General features: G+C 41.5%; 1 protein-coding gene across 7 annotated transcripts in view; it reads left to right on the forward strand.

The window, feature by feature from the left end:
• The window catches only part of fbrsl1 (fibrosin-like 1), a 235,123-nt gene that overhangs the window by 63,906 nt on the left and 159,209 nt on the right, over positions 1-12,008 (forward strand). The window lies entirely within an intron of this gene.

A 12,008-nucleotide genomic window follows, 5' to 3' on the forward strand; every position in this document is an offset into this window, starting at 1 on the left:
AAGTGAAACAGAAGTACTTAAGGAAAATAAAGCTATGGTACTAGGGGGAGACACCCAGACTCCTGCAGCAGAACTGAAGAAGCCACTGGGGGGAGTGGTGAAACGTCCTTGAGTCCAGTGACTCCATTTAAACTCTTGGACATGTTTTTATCATGTGTACTGTAGATGGTGGGATCTTCAAAATGAGGAACATTTTTCTGAAACAGTTTGTTGCAGATTAGTGATTCAGATTCATTTTGCATTTGTGGTTCTGCTGTAGTGGTTTATAGCAACATGCAACACCCGTGTTGTTTTGCATTTGCTTTCTCGAGTGTGTGAAGTGAAGGCACCTTTATTATGATCCACATAAAAGAGTGTAATGTCTCATGATACTACTGACTAACGTTATGTAAACCACCCTCTGGTCTCTGGATGATTTGTTTCCTTGGTCACTGCTCTGTTGCACGTTGTTTAATTGTACCTTTCAGGAGTCAAAGTTGAAGGGATGTCTAGCACTACCTTATAACACACCAGCTAACATAGAGGTGAGACACAAACAGTAGCCTGACAGACTGAGTGCTATGTATTACACTTGTTGAAACAAAAGACGGAAACAAAAAAAGAACAGAAGAAGTAATATGTGTATTGTTTGGGCAATCAGTCAAATAGCATTTGACTCATAGCAGGGTGCTGAATGCTATAGTGAGCCGTTTTACTACCAAAACTGTTTCTATCACATAAACAAATTGATGGTGTGCTGCCTTCAGGTGGGTTTAGCTGGACAGCCCATCCTGGTTTTCCTTCATGACTGCAGAAGTGGTTTTCTGTTTGTTTATCTAGATAGCGGACTGCCAATACCCTCAGCTTCAAGCATGCTGCTGAGCCCACAGACTCTGAGTCTGTCCCACTGAGATAGCCCATCTATGTGTTAACAGTTTGTTTAAATGGGCGGATGTTTTTATGCTCCTGTCCGAAGCCAAGATCCACCATAGTGCTGCTGAGGATAAGAGGGGAAATGTAGTCAGGAAGCCAAACTAAATAATGAGGCTATGTAGCCCGGAGGCCTCCTCCACAGACAAAAATATCTCTCTCAGATAAGATTTCCTCAGGAAGTTAACATAGCTGAAAATGAGTTTGGCTGTGATATTTAGTTTGCTAAGAGACAGTTAGAAATTATGTATTTAGCTGATGCTCTTCTCCAGAGTGTAAGTGCAAATAGGCTGCAATTACTGAAGCAGATCTGCATTCCAGCAGAGATAGTAACGCCACAATGTCAGAACACTGCTGCTGCCATGTAAAAACCTGTGCAGAGTACTACTGTGTTTTACCAAACATGATTTAAAGATTTTTTACACATGCTTTTAAGGAGATCAAAATAGAGATGTTAAAAGTCTTTCTCTTTAAAAATTCTAGATCTAAGTTCTTAAAGAGGACTGACTATAAGACTGACTAAAGTTAGCATAATATAAAATATTGATTATCCAGAGAAGTAGAGGAGTAGGAGTAAAATAATAATAACTTTATCAACGCTTATTCAACATGTATATCTTGTACAAGTATGTGTTGGTTAGTGTGGAAGTCCAACAGTCGCTGTCATTAGGTAACCAACAGTGACACCTTTGACAATGACAACCAAGCAAATAGGAATATAAGCTGAGGTCACGTTTATATTGCCACTGGAAGCAGTCATGATTTTTTTACAGTCATCAACTGATGACAGATTGTCCACTTGCGCGCTTTGTCTATTAAATGTTGAGTGGTTCTTTGGTGGGACCCTCCTGTTAGCCACCATAAAACATTGGTACCGTCGGACATAATGTGGAGGGGATGAGTTTTGACTCACACTGTTCATTCTCTGCACCAACAAGCCCGATGCAGCTCCCTCCACTTACAAGACCAGGTGTACAGGCCATCTGACTCAGCTGTTAGCAGTTAGCAGTGGTAACCTTAATACCAACTAACCCAGAGATGTCATCAACTCAGCAAGTACACATGTGCTCTACATGTAAAAAATGTAATTATTTCAATCCTGCTTTACTGACAGTGTTAAACCTGCTCCTATTTCTAGATAGATTGATCATTTGTCTTGTAAATCATGCTAACTGCAGTGTTTTATTTCCTCTTCAATTTTGAAATAGATCCACAAATGTATTTTTCTTGAGATGGTGCATGTTTTGTCAGCCAAGCCACAAAATTGCATAGATGACTGCAAGTTGCTCACTTTTATTTGATATGCCTTTATTTTTAAATGCACATCTATCTACAGTCCAACACACAGAAAATCATGTATTCCCGAAAGCCTTTAAACCTGCAGATGTGCTGCAGCTGGCTAGTAGCTACCTGTCATTGATCCATTGTAATGAATGTCTCTTCAGCTCCCATAGCAGTTTAAACTTTTTGGATATTTGGGATTGGCTCAGGCACATTGATCTCATGCATTATTCAAGTACCCTTAAAAACACCTCGCCTCCTGTGATTTATAGATAACTGGAGACATCTTTCTCCTGGTTGGATAGATCTATAAAGAACCTCTGGCTCCCTCTGCCCTGGTGGCTCTCTGTTGCTTTAAAGTTTTACACAGTCCAATCCCTCCCTTTTTTCTAGACAAAGAACATGCAGCTTAAGTATCTTGTAGGTGTCTTCACTGAGAACTGGAGCAAACCTTCAATACATATATACAATCCTAGTTGCATTACGGGTAATGCAAACATGCTGTGGGAAACATCCAGTCAAAATCAAAGTGCAGATGAACGAGGCTCTAGACACGATCATGTTGCAAAACTAATGAATTATAGATAACATCATGAAATATGAATGGGCTCATGTGCACCTTTGCAATAAGCACTTAGAAAGCCCTCTGTGCATTAATTAGTAGAACAATGGCATTTGAGTATGCCTGTTTGCCAGATTTTCCAGTGTGGCTTACAGTGATTGAACAGCTGTAAAAGTCTAATGTCAAAGCTTCTTTTGATTATTTGCGACTCAGTTGTGAAATGCTTGGAACACAGCAAATAAGAGCTCAGGAGAGAATTCTGTTCTTCAACCTCTGAGAAATCCAGTGCATCTAAAACATGTCCAATTCAGATGGACTGGGCTTCTTATTATGTTGCTTTGGCTGGCAAAATAGCCTCAGCACATTTACTCTCACTCATCTCAGGACATACTGCACATCCTTTCATGCAGCAAATGAGACTGAAGCAGATGGCCACACATAAATAAAAGCCTTTGTTGTAACAGTTTCTAAAAGGCTTCATAAAGCAGCCATCTCAGATTCAAAGGAAGGTTTACTTGGGATTTGCTCTATATATGATAAAAGATGATTTAAAAAATGTAAAAGGAGTATTCATAGTAGGAGAGCTGTCTGACTTCAGAATGCTCCCTATCACACAAACACTTTCTCTGTGTCCACACTGCTTTCTATTTACCTGTGTGTAGGTTACACAATATGATCTGCAGGTGAGCTGATTCATTGGAATCCTAAATGCACCCTGGGCCTAGGTTCACAGACTGCACATGATTGTGTAGTAGTATTGAATAGACATCTAACATCATTCCTGTCTGTTTTGGAAGCACTTTGCCTTACTGGCTGTATTTGTGGGAGTGTTAACAAGACATAACAGCCTGCAGCTATCATATTTTAAAGGCCAGGCCTGCTGATGTTTCAATTGTTTAATGTTGCAAATGAATGAATAAAAAAATAGTGTCATTAGTAGAATCTGGAAGGACCTTGTCACTGAAAGTTAACAACAAAACAATTCTTTTAAACAGATGAGTAACCCCTAACTAACATTCATCATAGATTTATCGAAGCTGTAATAGCTTATAAGCGATAACCCACTACAGCTGACTTGTGTTATTTTCATTTGTCTTCTTCTCTAAGATATCAGAAGAGCAGCTTGTTGGATACACAACATGGCTTTGACCTTCAATACGCTTCAAATGGGGCTCATGAATAACACATAGTGCTGACTTACTCAAGCAACGCACTAAGCCAAGCACACATACACAACACATCCCCACCCCTGTCCATTAGGGCAATACTTTACTCTGTTCTCCACACACTCGCTAACAATGTCATATAAGAATGCATATTTCACCCCTCACCCCCACTCCTAACCCCGGCCTGCCCTTCACTATCAAGCCCAGGCTGTGGACATGAAGCCAGTGTCCTGCATGCCCCTGTCATACTGTAGCTTCTGTGGGATTACTTTCCCGGCTTCATATCTAGGTGTGTTTATAAGCAGTAAGCCAGCTGGAGACATATCAGATTAGCTGGGGCATTAACAGTGCACTGGAGCATAGTTCAGGGGCAGCCTGAGAGCTGCGATACACGCAAGTGCACCGCTGCCCATCGGCAGTGGTGCGGTGGTAATGGGTGGGCGATCAGGATGACTGATAACGGTATGCTGGTTGTTATCTGGGGAGCAGCGACCCTGAGCGGTAGCAGCTTGGCTCAGAAGATGCCCGGGAGACAATATCTTCATGGGCTAACCCTGCCTCCAGCTCATTTAAACGAGATCAAGGTGAATCCTCCCCTACTGAGTCTTCCTGTGAATGTCGCTCACCTGCTATTTATTATTGTTGACAAGTTTCACGTTAGAGGACTTAATTGTATTGTGTTTGAACGAAACAGCTGCTCCTGGTTGTATCACAACAACTTAACACCAGGAACTGCTTATTTAGGTAAAACTGTACAAGTTTGTTTTTTGAATTACATTATCACAGTTTTTCTCTTGAGGATTACACCTTTTGTCAATTTACTACATTATCTTCCTACAGAGTTGTGGTTGATCGAAGAACTGATGCATTTTTTTAAGAGATCAGCCCTAAACTATAGAATCCTTAAAGTAATTATGTGGTTGGAATGCTTGTAAGTAGGAACATAATAGAGAGCGTCTGTTACTCGGGTTAACACTGCAATTTAACAAGGTGCATAATTGAATGAGTAGATAATGAGGTATGCTGCAGAGGTGTCTGCAGGCACATTGCATAAAGTGTGTATGTGCCACTTGCAGAGGATAATGTCAAAGATGAATGGAAGACCATGACTTGTAGCAGACCTTGACAGTTGAATTAGTTAGCTGCTTGTAACATGAACACACACTCATGTTCACACAGTGGATCATTTTACTGCATCAAAGACGAGTTAGCAGATAAATACTCACATGATTATATGAGATCCATTAATATCAGATTATTTAATAATACACACAAGCTGATTTCAGAAATTCCCAGAAGTTAGAAAGAAAGTTTCTAAGTGCCCGATAACAGGGATTATATTGTAGTGCATGTTATATTAAGCCGTATAAAACCTGCAGTAAAGCAAAATGGCTACAGCTATAGTGTATACTTTCCCTGCAGTGTGATTTTGATTGAACAGTTTTCATCACTTTTTATTGTATAGATTCTGCAGCCTTCTAACATAGAGACTTTGCTGCAGGGCACCTCAATAGCAGTAGTTGATGAAAGGAAAAGTATTATTTTCTCTACCAAACTGCTCCCCAGCTGTGCCAACAGTTTGAACCAGTAACCTTATCCAGACCATGTTCACTAAACCATTGTTTAGCTAATGTGGTCCGCCAGTGTGAACTATGATGTGGAGGGCATCTCATTCGGGGCGGACATGCTTTAAATATGTTTAAAAATGAGTGATTAATAACCTCATTATATTCTATAGCTCACACAGGATCAGAATAGAACATTTGCTAATATATGAAACGGCATATACTCTAGTAGCTCGGAAATTACATAAATAAAAAACTCACATTTTCCCATTAGGGAATAGTAAAGTCAGTTAATTAGAAATGAGATCAGACAGAGTGTGTTTAGGAGAGGTAATATATCACCATAATAAATGTTGCACTAATAACACTGCTCTATTAATTGATTTTGGCTTGCAAGCAAGAGTTTATTTGGAGGACATGTGTTGTAAAAGCAGTCTCTTACACCAGAGAAAGTGTTGAAAAGCTAATTAAATCTGAGAAGAATGTGTTCCTAGAGATCTTTGGTACCGATTTTGTAGAAACGGCAAGACTTCCTTAGATAATTGAAATTAGGGTTTTTTACTGATAGACTTATGTAGTTTAACCTTGTTCCATACTCCACGAGAATAGAGAACAGAGAACTCGCTGCATGGGTGGTAAGAGTAAAAAAAAAGTTTGTTTCGGCACGGAGGTACCATACTCCGGGAGAAGTGTGTGTGCGTACGGCCCTCCCACGCAGCACACGTCACACACAAAAGGTTGACAATGCAATTGTATTGTAAGTTGTGAGCACAGTCGTGGTTACCTGGCCTAACGAGCTGATAATGCTCAGGGAAGAGGGTGTATAGCATGACAATAGATAGAAGATTAGTACAGCTGACTGTAGCAGACCTCTGGTCTGTGTGAGTTTAAAGGTAGGGTAGGAGATTTCATTCTGATGCACTTTTTGTTAAATTAGTGTAACTTCTCTTTAGAATCCGATAGCAACCGATTAGTTCGGCAGTTTTGCTTTAAAACGAAGAATATGAATCATCTGTGGAAGCTATAAAACACTAAAAACATCAGCCAATCCTACGAGGCGCACCTGCGCGGAGTATTGGCTGGTTGTCACTCTCTTCCTGCTCTGCGCGCATCAGAGAGGTACGTGCATGATGGCCGAAGTCACAGACTGGTTGGGAGGCGTGGCTTCGGGGTGAGCTCCGAGAGAACGGGGCGTGTGTTTACTTTCAAAATCTGGCTGACTCTCACTGAGTTTTCAAAATCTCCTACCCTACCTTTAATTCTGTGAATGAGTGGATGAATTCTGTGAACGTGTGGATGACTGTCTGCAATAATACATCCGGTCTCCCAGTGTTTAATGTGCGTGTCCAGCCACTGTAACGCTGTGATCAATACTGGGGTTAATTTTTATCGCCACCTTTTGGACAGACTCTCTCCTCTGTGCGCCGTGTTTCTCCTTCCAGGAGCCGCTTGCCAGCTGCTCATCTAAACTGTCCATCGTCGTTGTACTTCCTGCTTGTCTGTGTGTTCTGCACCTGAAGAAGCTCTTGCGCTTCTCCACATTCATCACGCCCACTAAATTCCGACCAATCGCACAAATGTCCTCGCACAGCACTGAGAGAAAAAGTTCTGCCCGGGCCATGTGTCCGAGAGAGCTGCAGAACAGGCTCTCCGAGAGAAAAATGACATCATTTTGTGGGCGTAACGTCGGCAGCGAGGAGCGAGTTCTCTGTTCTCGTGGAGTATGGATCCAGCTTTACCTTGGCACATATCAGATTTTTGGACAAAAGGCCAGTAAACTTCTAAAATCTCTCCTCCATGAGATGACTCTCCTGCATGAATAAGTGTCTTGGGGCACGTACCTTTGCCGTGTGTTTTCAGCTTTCCTAAATGCTGTCTATTTTTGCTCAGCAGACGGCCTGACCACAGTAGATTTAGTGAGAGGAGCCAAACTCATCCCCATGGGTTTCCACTGAGGCTAGCGGTGTTGACTTTGCCCAGGATGCCAGGGGCAGGCTGGGAAAGGATGAGGGAACAGTCCCATTGGTGTTGAAACAGAGGTGGGGAGAGTGCGTAAAAATGATTTTGAGCCTGCTGCTCCGATCCCAGGGGATAGTTTGGAGTTTAACTGGGTCCCAATCCAAACTGGTCTCAGCTGTGGTCTAGTCTGTGACAAATACATGGATGTTCCCATGATAAACATGAGCCACAGGAGCAACCATAATACAGCAGTTTGTTGAACAACTACTTCTACAAAAATTTAGCCCACCACAGAATCCTTCACCCTTTCACTCCCCAGAGATTACAGCTGCAGGCACCCAATGTTTGGGATGAAGGAAAAGGAGAGACATAGTAGACAAAAAGACAGACACTGAAATAGAACTGGAAATAAAGGGAGAGCAATGACAAAGAACAGCCGAACCCAGACAACCTCTGCGCCCGCTGTGCTCAGCCAGGTGAATATTGCATGGGACAGTGCACAGTGATTAATGTCAGACCATGTAAGGTGCCTGGCCGGGTTGCTGCACTGTATGTCCATACACATGCACACATCCCATCACTTTTAACAAGTCATAGTTATTGAAATACAGCAGGGCTACTTCAGAGCAACCACTCTGGGGACAATTAGGCCTTGGAACATTAAATTAGCAGGGATCTGAAATCATGCTCTGTTGAAGCTGAGGCTATGCTGAGACTGGACTCGGTAACAGAGGCAAGGAGAAGCTGCTCCTGGATACACCGTGTTACTTTAGAGTAATGGTTACCTTTACCCTGGCCATCTATCCAAATCCTTTTTGTATGCTATGGAAAGAACCAGACTGGTCTCTGTGGATTTGAGTTGGATTTCCAGGGGTCAGTACCGACAGACACAGAATAAACATGCAACCAATCAGAGAAACAAAGCATGTGAAATGGCGTGCAGTGGAATAGTTACACCAGTTTATAACTTTTGTTGTTGTTGCTCTAAAAACCTGAAAATAAGATGTTATTAACAATTCTGTAAACATTTGCTATGGTAGGGTTTGTACCAAGTAGAACTGGAAGGGAAGGGAAAGGATTCCACATGGGTACCTTTGCATTATGATGCACAATTTTTATTTTTCAGTACATTCATTAGCTCATATACTCAGGAGGCAGGTGCTAGCCATAATGAATTTGTCAGGACATAATTTCTCTGTGCTTTGCTACTTGTGGTTACTTTCTTTTTTTATGTAATTTATTAAAGTGGGACCTCCCAGCCTACATCATATCCCAGTTTTGCATCTCCTAGAGAATGTGTAGCCATAGCAACAGATATATTGCTCCTGGTTGATGTTTAACTAGAGCAGACAGCAGGGAGAAACACTTTATTACACCTTGTGCTTTATGATTTACAGTATCATTGTGGTTTATATTACAGTAACGTTTAGGGAGCACTACAGAAATGTGTGCTCCAGGAAATCTCAGATATCTGGAGTCATATTCCTCCAGCAGAAGCTATCTATAAAGTGTTTGAGCTGTGAGCCATGTGAGGTCAGAGATATTTTGCTTCTATCAAAACAGATTATCACAAAGACCTTGTACAGATGTAAACAAGAAGAGATGATGGCAAACTGTACAATGTGAGGCCAGCTGTCTGTGTAAAGATGTGTACAGTTTGCACTCCTCCCTTTTAACAAGAAAGCCCTTTCTAAATCTGCTTCTAACTCGTGGTGTCACAGGAAGCACGCTGTGGCTTTGAACCTGAGCAGGCTTTAACAGACACTGAACACCACAGTTCAGCTCAACAGAGAACAAAGTGTTAGAAATGAGGTCGCTCAGCCCAGATCATCAGATTTAGCAGCCTTTCATGTTATTTAAGACCGATATTTACAAGTCAGCCAATGTTGGCCTCTATGTCAATAAAATGTAATACGACATCACACCTTGTCCCCTCAACACATATCTTTCATTAATGTTCATTTGCATTATCTAAATTACCTGAATTTGTTACTTGATCTCTGCTGTTGTGCTGCCTTGGATTATGTCTTAAACACAGTATCCTTGGATTTTTTAATACAAATTCTGTAAGTGTGAAAATCTCAAATAAACTGAAACATTACTAGAAATACTAGTTTGTACACCCATGTATTTGTTTAAGTATCAAATAGAGGGCAGGTCACAAACTATGAGTTTAATCTATAACCACTATTTCTCACTCTCAAAGTAGAAAAGAACTCTGGGAGAGCAGTCTTATTTAAAATATCAGTGCAAAATGACTACCTATGTACAAAGTAAAGACATCAACTTTTAAAATCACATATTAGTTAAGAAGTAGTGTAACTGTGTACTCTCAGGGGTCAGGTTTCCTGGCCCAATACTCTGTCCGGAGGCTGCCAGCCGCCTTGTGTGTGGTGCCATGTTACATGGGAGGCTTTAAGGACACAGGGATCTGGTGTTAGTAAGAGTGAATGGAAGTGGGTAGCAGCCCTGAATCTTTACTGAAAGGAGAAGCCTCCTGTAGTTGTGAGAAGTCTTTTGTTAGGAGGCCTGTGTGTTTTGACAGGCCTGAGAGAGGGTAAGACAATAGAGAGGCCATGCTGCGTGTCCTGCAGGCTGCTACAATCCACATATATTGTTTCCGCATTCGTCATTTATACATGACTCATGGCAATTTTTTTATTTTAGTTAATTAGTTCTTCAATTACTACCTATTTAGTTAGATTTCCTCTAATAATTGCTCAGCTTGAAAAGCCGGTTTTTGCATGTGTATTGCAATGCACTGTGCATCTTGTTTACATGTTTCTATCATGTATGTGTGTGTTGCTCACAATGGTTCAAATGTTTGCATATGTGCTTCTCATGCATACTGTACTTACTCCTGTACGCTTATATAAGTGTAGATTATTGTGTGTGTATGTCACTGCTTTGCTGCTTGGCAACATCTGAACATTTTAAGTGTCGTGTTTGCCACTTTAGTCCATTAAGGTCACTACGTTAATGGGATCTGCTGAGGCCCTTTCCCCTGTTTTCATGGCCCTGTGCCTGGAAGTGGTGGGGGGTTGGGTGGTGACTAGCAAAAATGGACAGTAACTCAGACAGATTAAATGGGATTATTGTTGTCACTGAGACAGATGTGGTCTTTGCAGCCACATCTCTGTTTCTTTCCAACTGCTCAGTTTTGCTGTGATACAACACTGACCCCTGGTGCATTATGTAGTCATTGCACCGACATATACCAGGTGGTGATGATGATGCTTTTTTTAACCCTTTGGATGATTGCATTGTGTCGTCCATTGGGGGTCACTGTTCCCATTTGAAAAAGGAGGTGGGAGGCCTCTTCTCCCTTTCTGCCATTTTGGCTGGTTAATTTAAAGCATATCAGACATTGCAATATCAAGCCCAGGCAGCTTATCTTTTTCAGGTTCCATCAACGTTTCCTACGGTGTCTTGTAATGTCTGCTTAATGTGGCTTCAGAATATTGCCATAAAACTAGCAACATTGTCAGAAATAATGAAATGCCGCTGAAACAAAGAGGCTCATGTGTGGGTTGTTCTGTGTATGCCTGTACTGTCGCTCATTAAAACAGCAAGCAGCACTGCTACACAAGGTCAAATATATGCATATCAGTCTGAAGCCTGATTGCGTCAAACATTTAACGTCACGCCAATGAAAGAAGTGTTGGTTTAACAGGATGTATTTTAAGTGTTAACACATAGAATGAGGATCTGTAAATTTTAATGGGTTGTGATCAAGGGTACATTGTTCAGACTTATCTGCCTTCAAGCGGGCAGCATGTGTTTGCTTCCTTTTACTCTTTTAAAGGCTATTCACACAGTAGCAATTGAACCAAGGGCTATAATTGTGTTTTCATGTACTATAGATCCTGTCATTAGGCCCCTGGGTCTGCAGGCAGTTATATGATGACAGCTGACAAGGGGGCGCGGCTCCTTTGAGGAAGAAGTGGAGGGAGGTAGAGGGGTAGATGGGGGGGGACCACACGCACAAAGCCACAATTACTTCCTGGACGGTCCCCAGAGCTCAGTGGTTGGAGTGTGTATGTAAAATGATGTGGGAGAGTCCATTTGCAAAACAAAGAAATGGGGGGGGGGGGGAGTTTTTGCTTTTGCACGATAGAGCATGTATACCCTAAGGCTAAAGTGTCAGACTGGGGCTTGATACACCCCCTTGTGATTCTTGAGGGGCAGAATCCAGATAGGGGTGTGGTTCATGTGGTTGATCCCCTTGGGAAGAAGGGGGTTAGTGTGTGTCCCCTAGTCCCAAAATGGAGGAGATGATCATCATGTAAAGTCACAGATTCACTTAGCAGATTTTCACAAATAGTGTTTAGTGAAGAATAGTTTTTAAGAAAGTAAAGTACACATCACATGATGAATCTTTTGTTTATATTTTAATTGTGTCAGAGCAGGTGTCTGTTTTCCGTTTTTCAAAGTCCTGATTTTTCATTTTTTTACAAAAACATTAATCTTCCTTATTGGAACCAAATAACTCACAAAAGAGCATCTTTCAGATTTTTCACTTTATTAGACACTGCACATCAAGAAACATCAGGGAGTAATTGGAAC

Source organism: Parambassis ranga, chromosome 9 (assembly GCF_900634625.1).
Source record: "Parambassis ranga chromosome 9, fParRan2.1, whole genome shotgun sequence".
In the NCBI taxonomy this organism is placed as follows: Eukaryota; Metazoa; Chordata; class Actinopteri; family Ambassidae; genus Parambassis; species Parambassis ranga.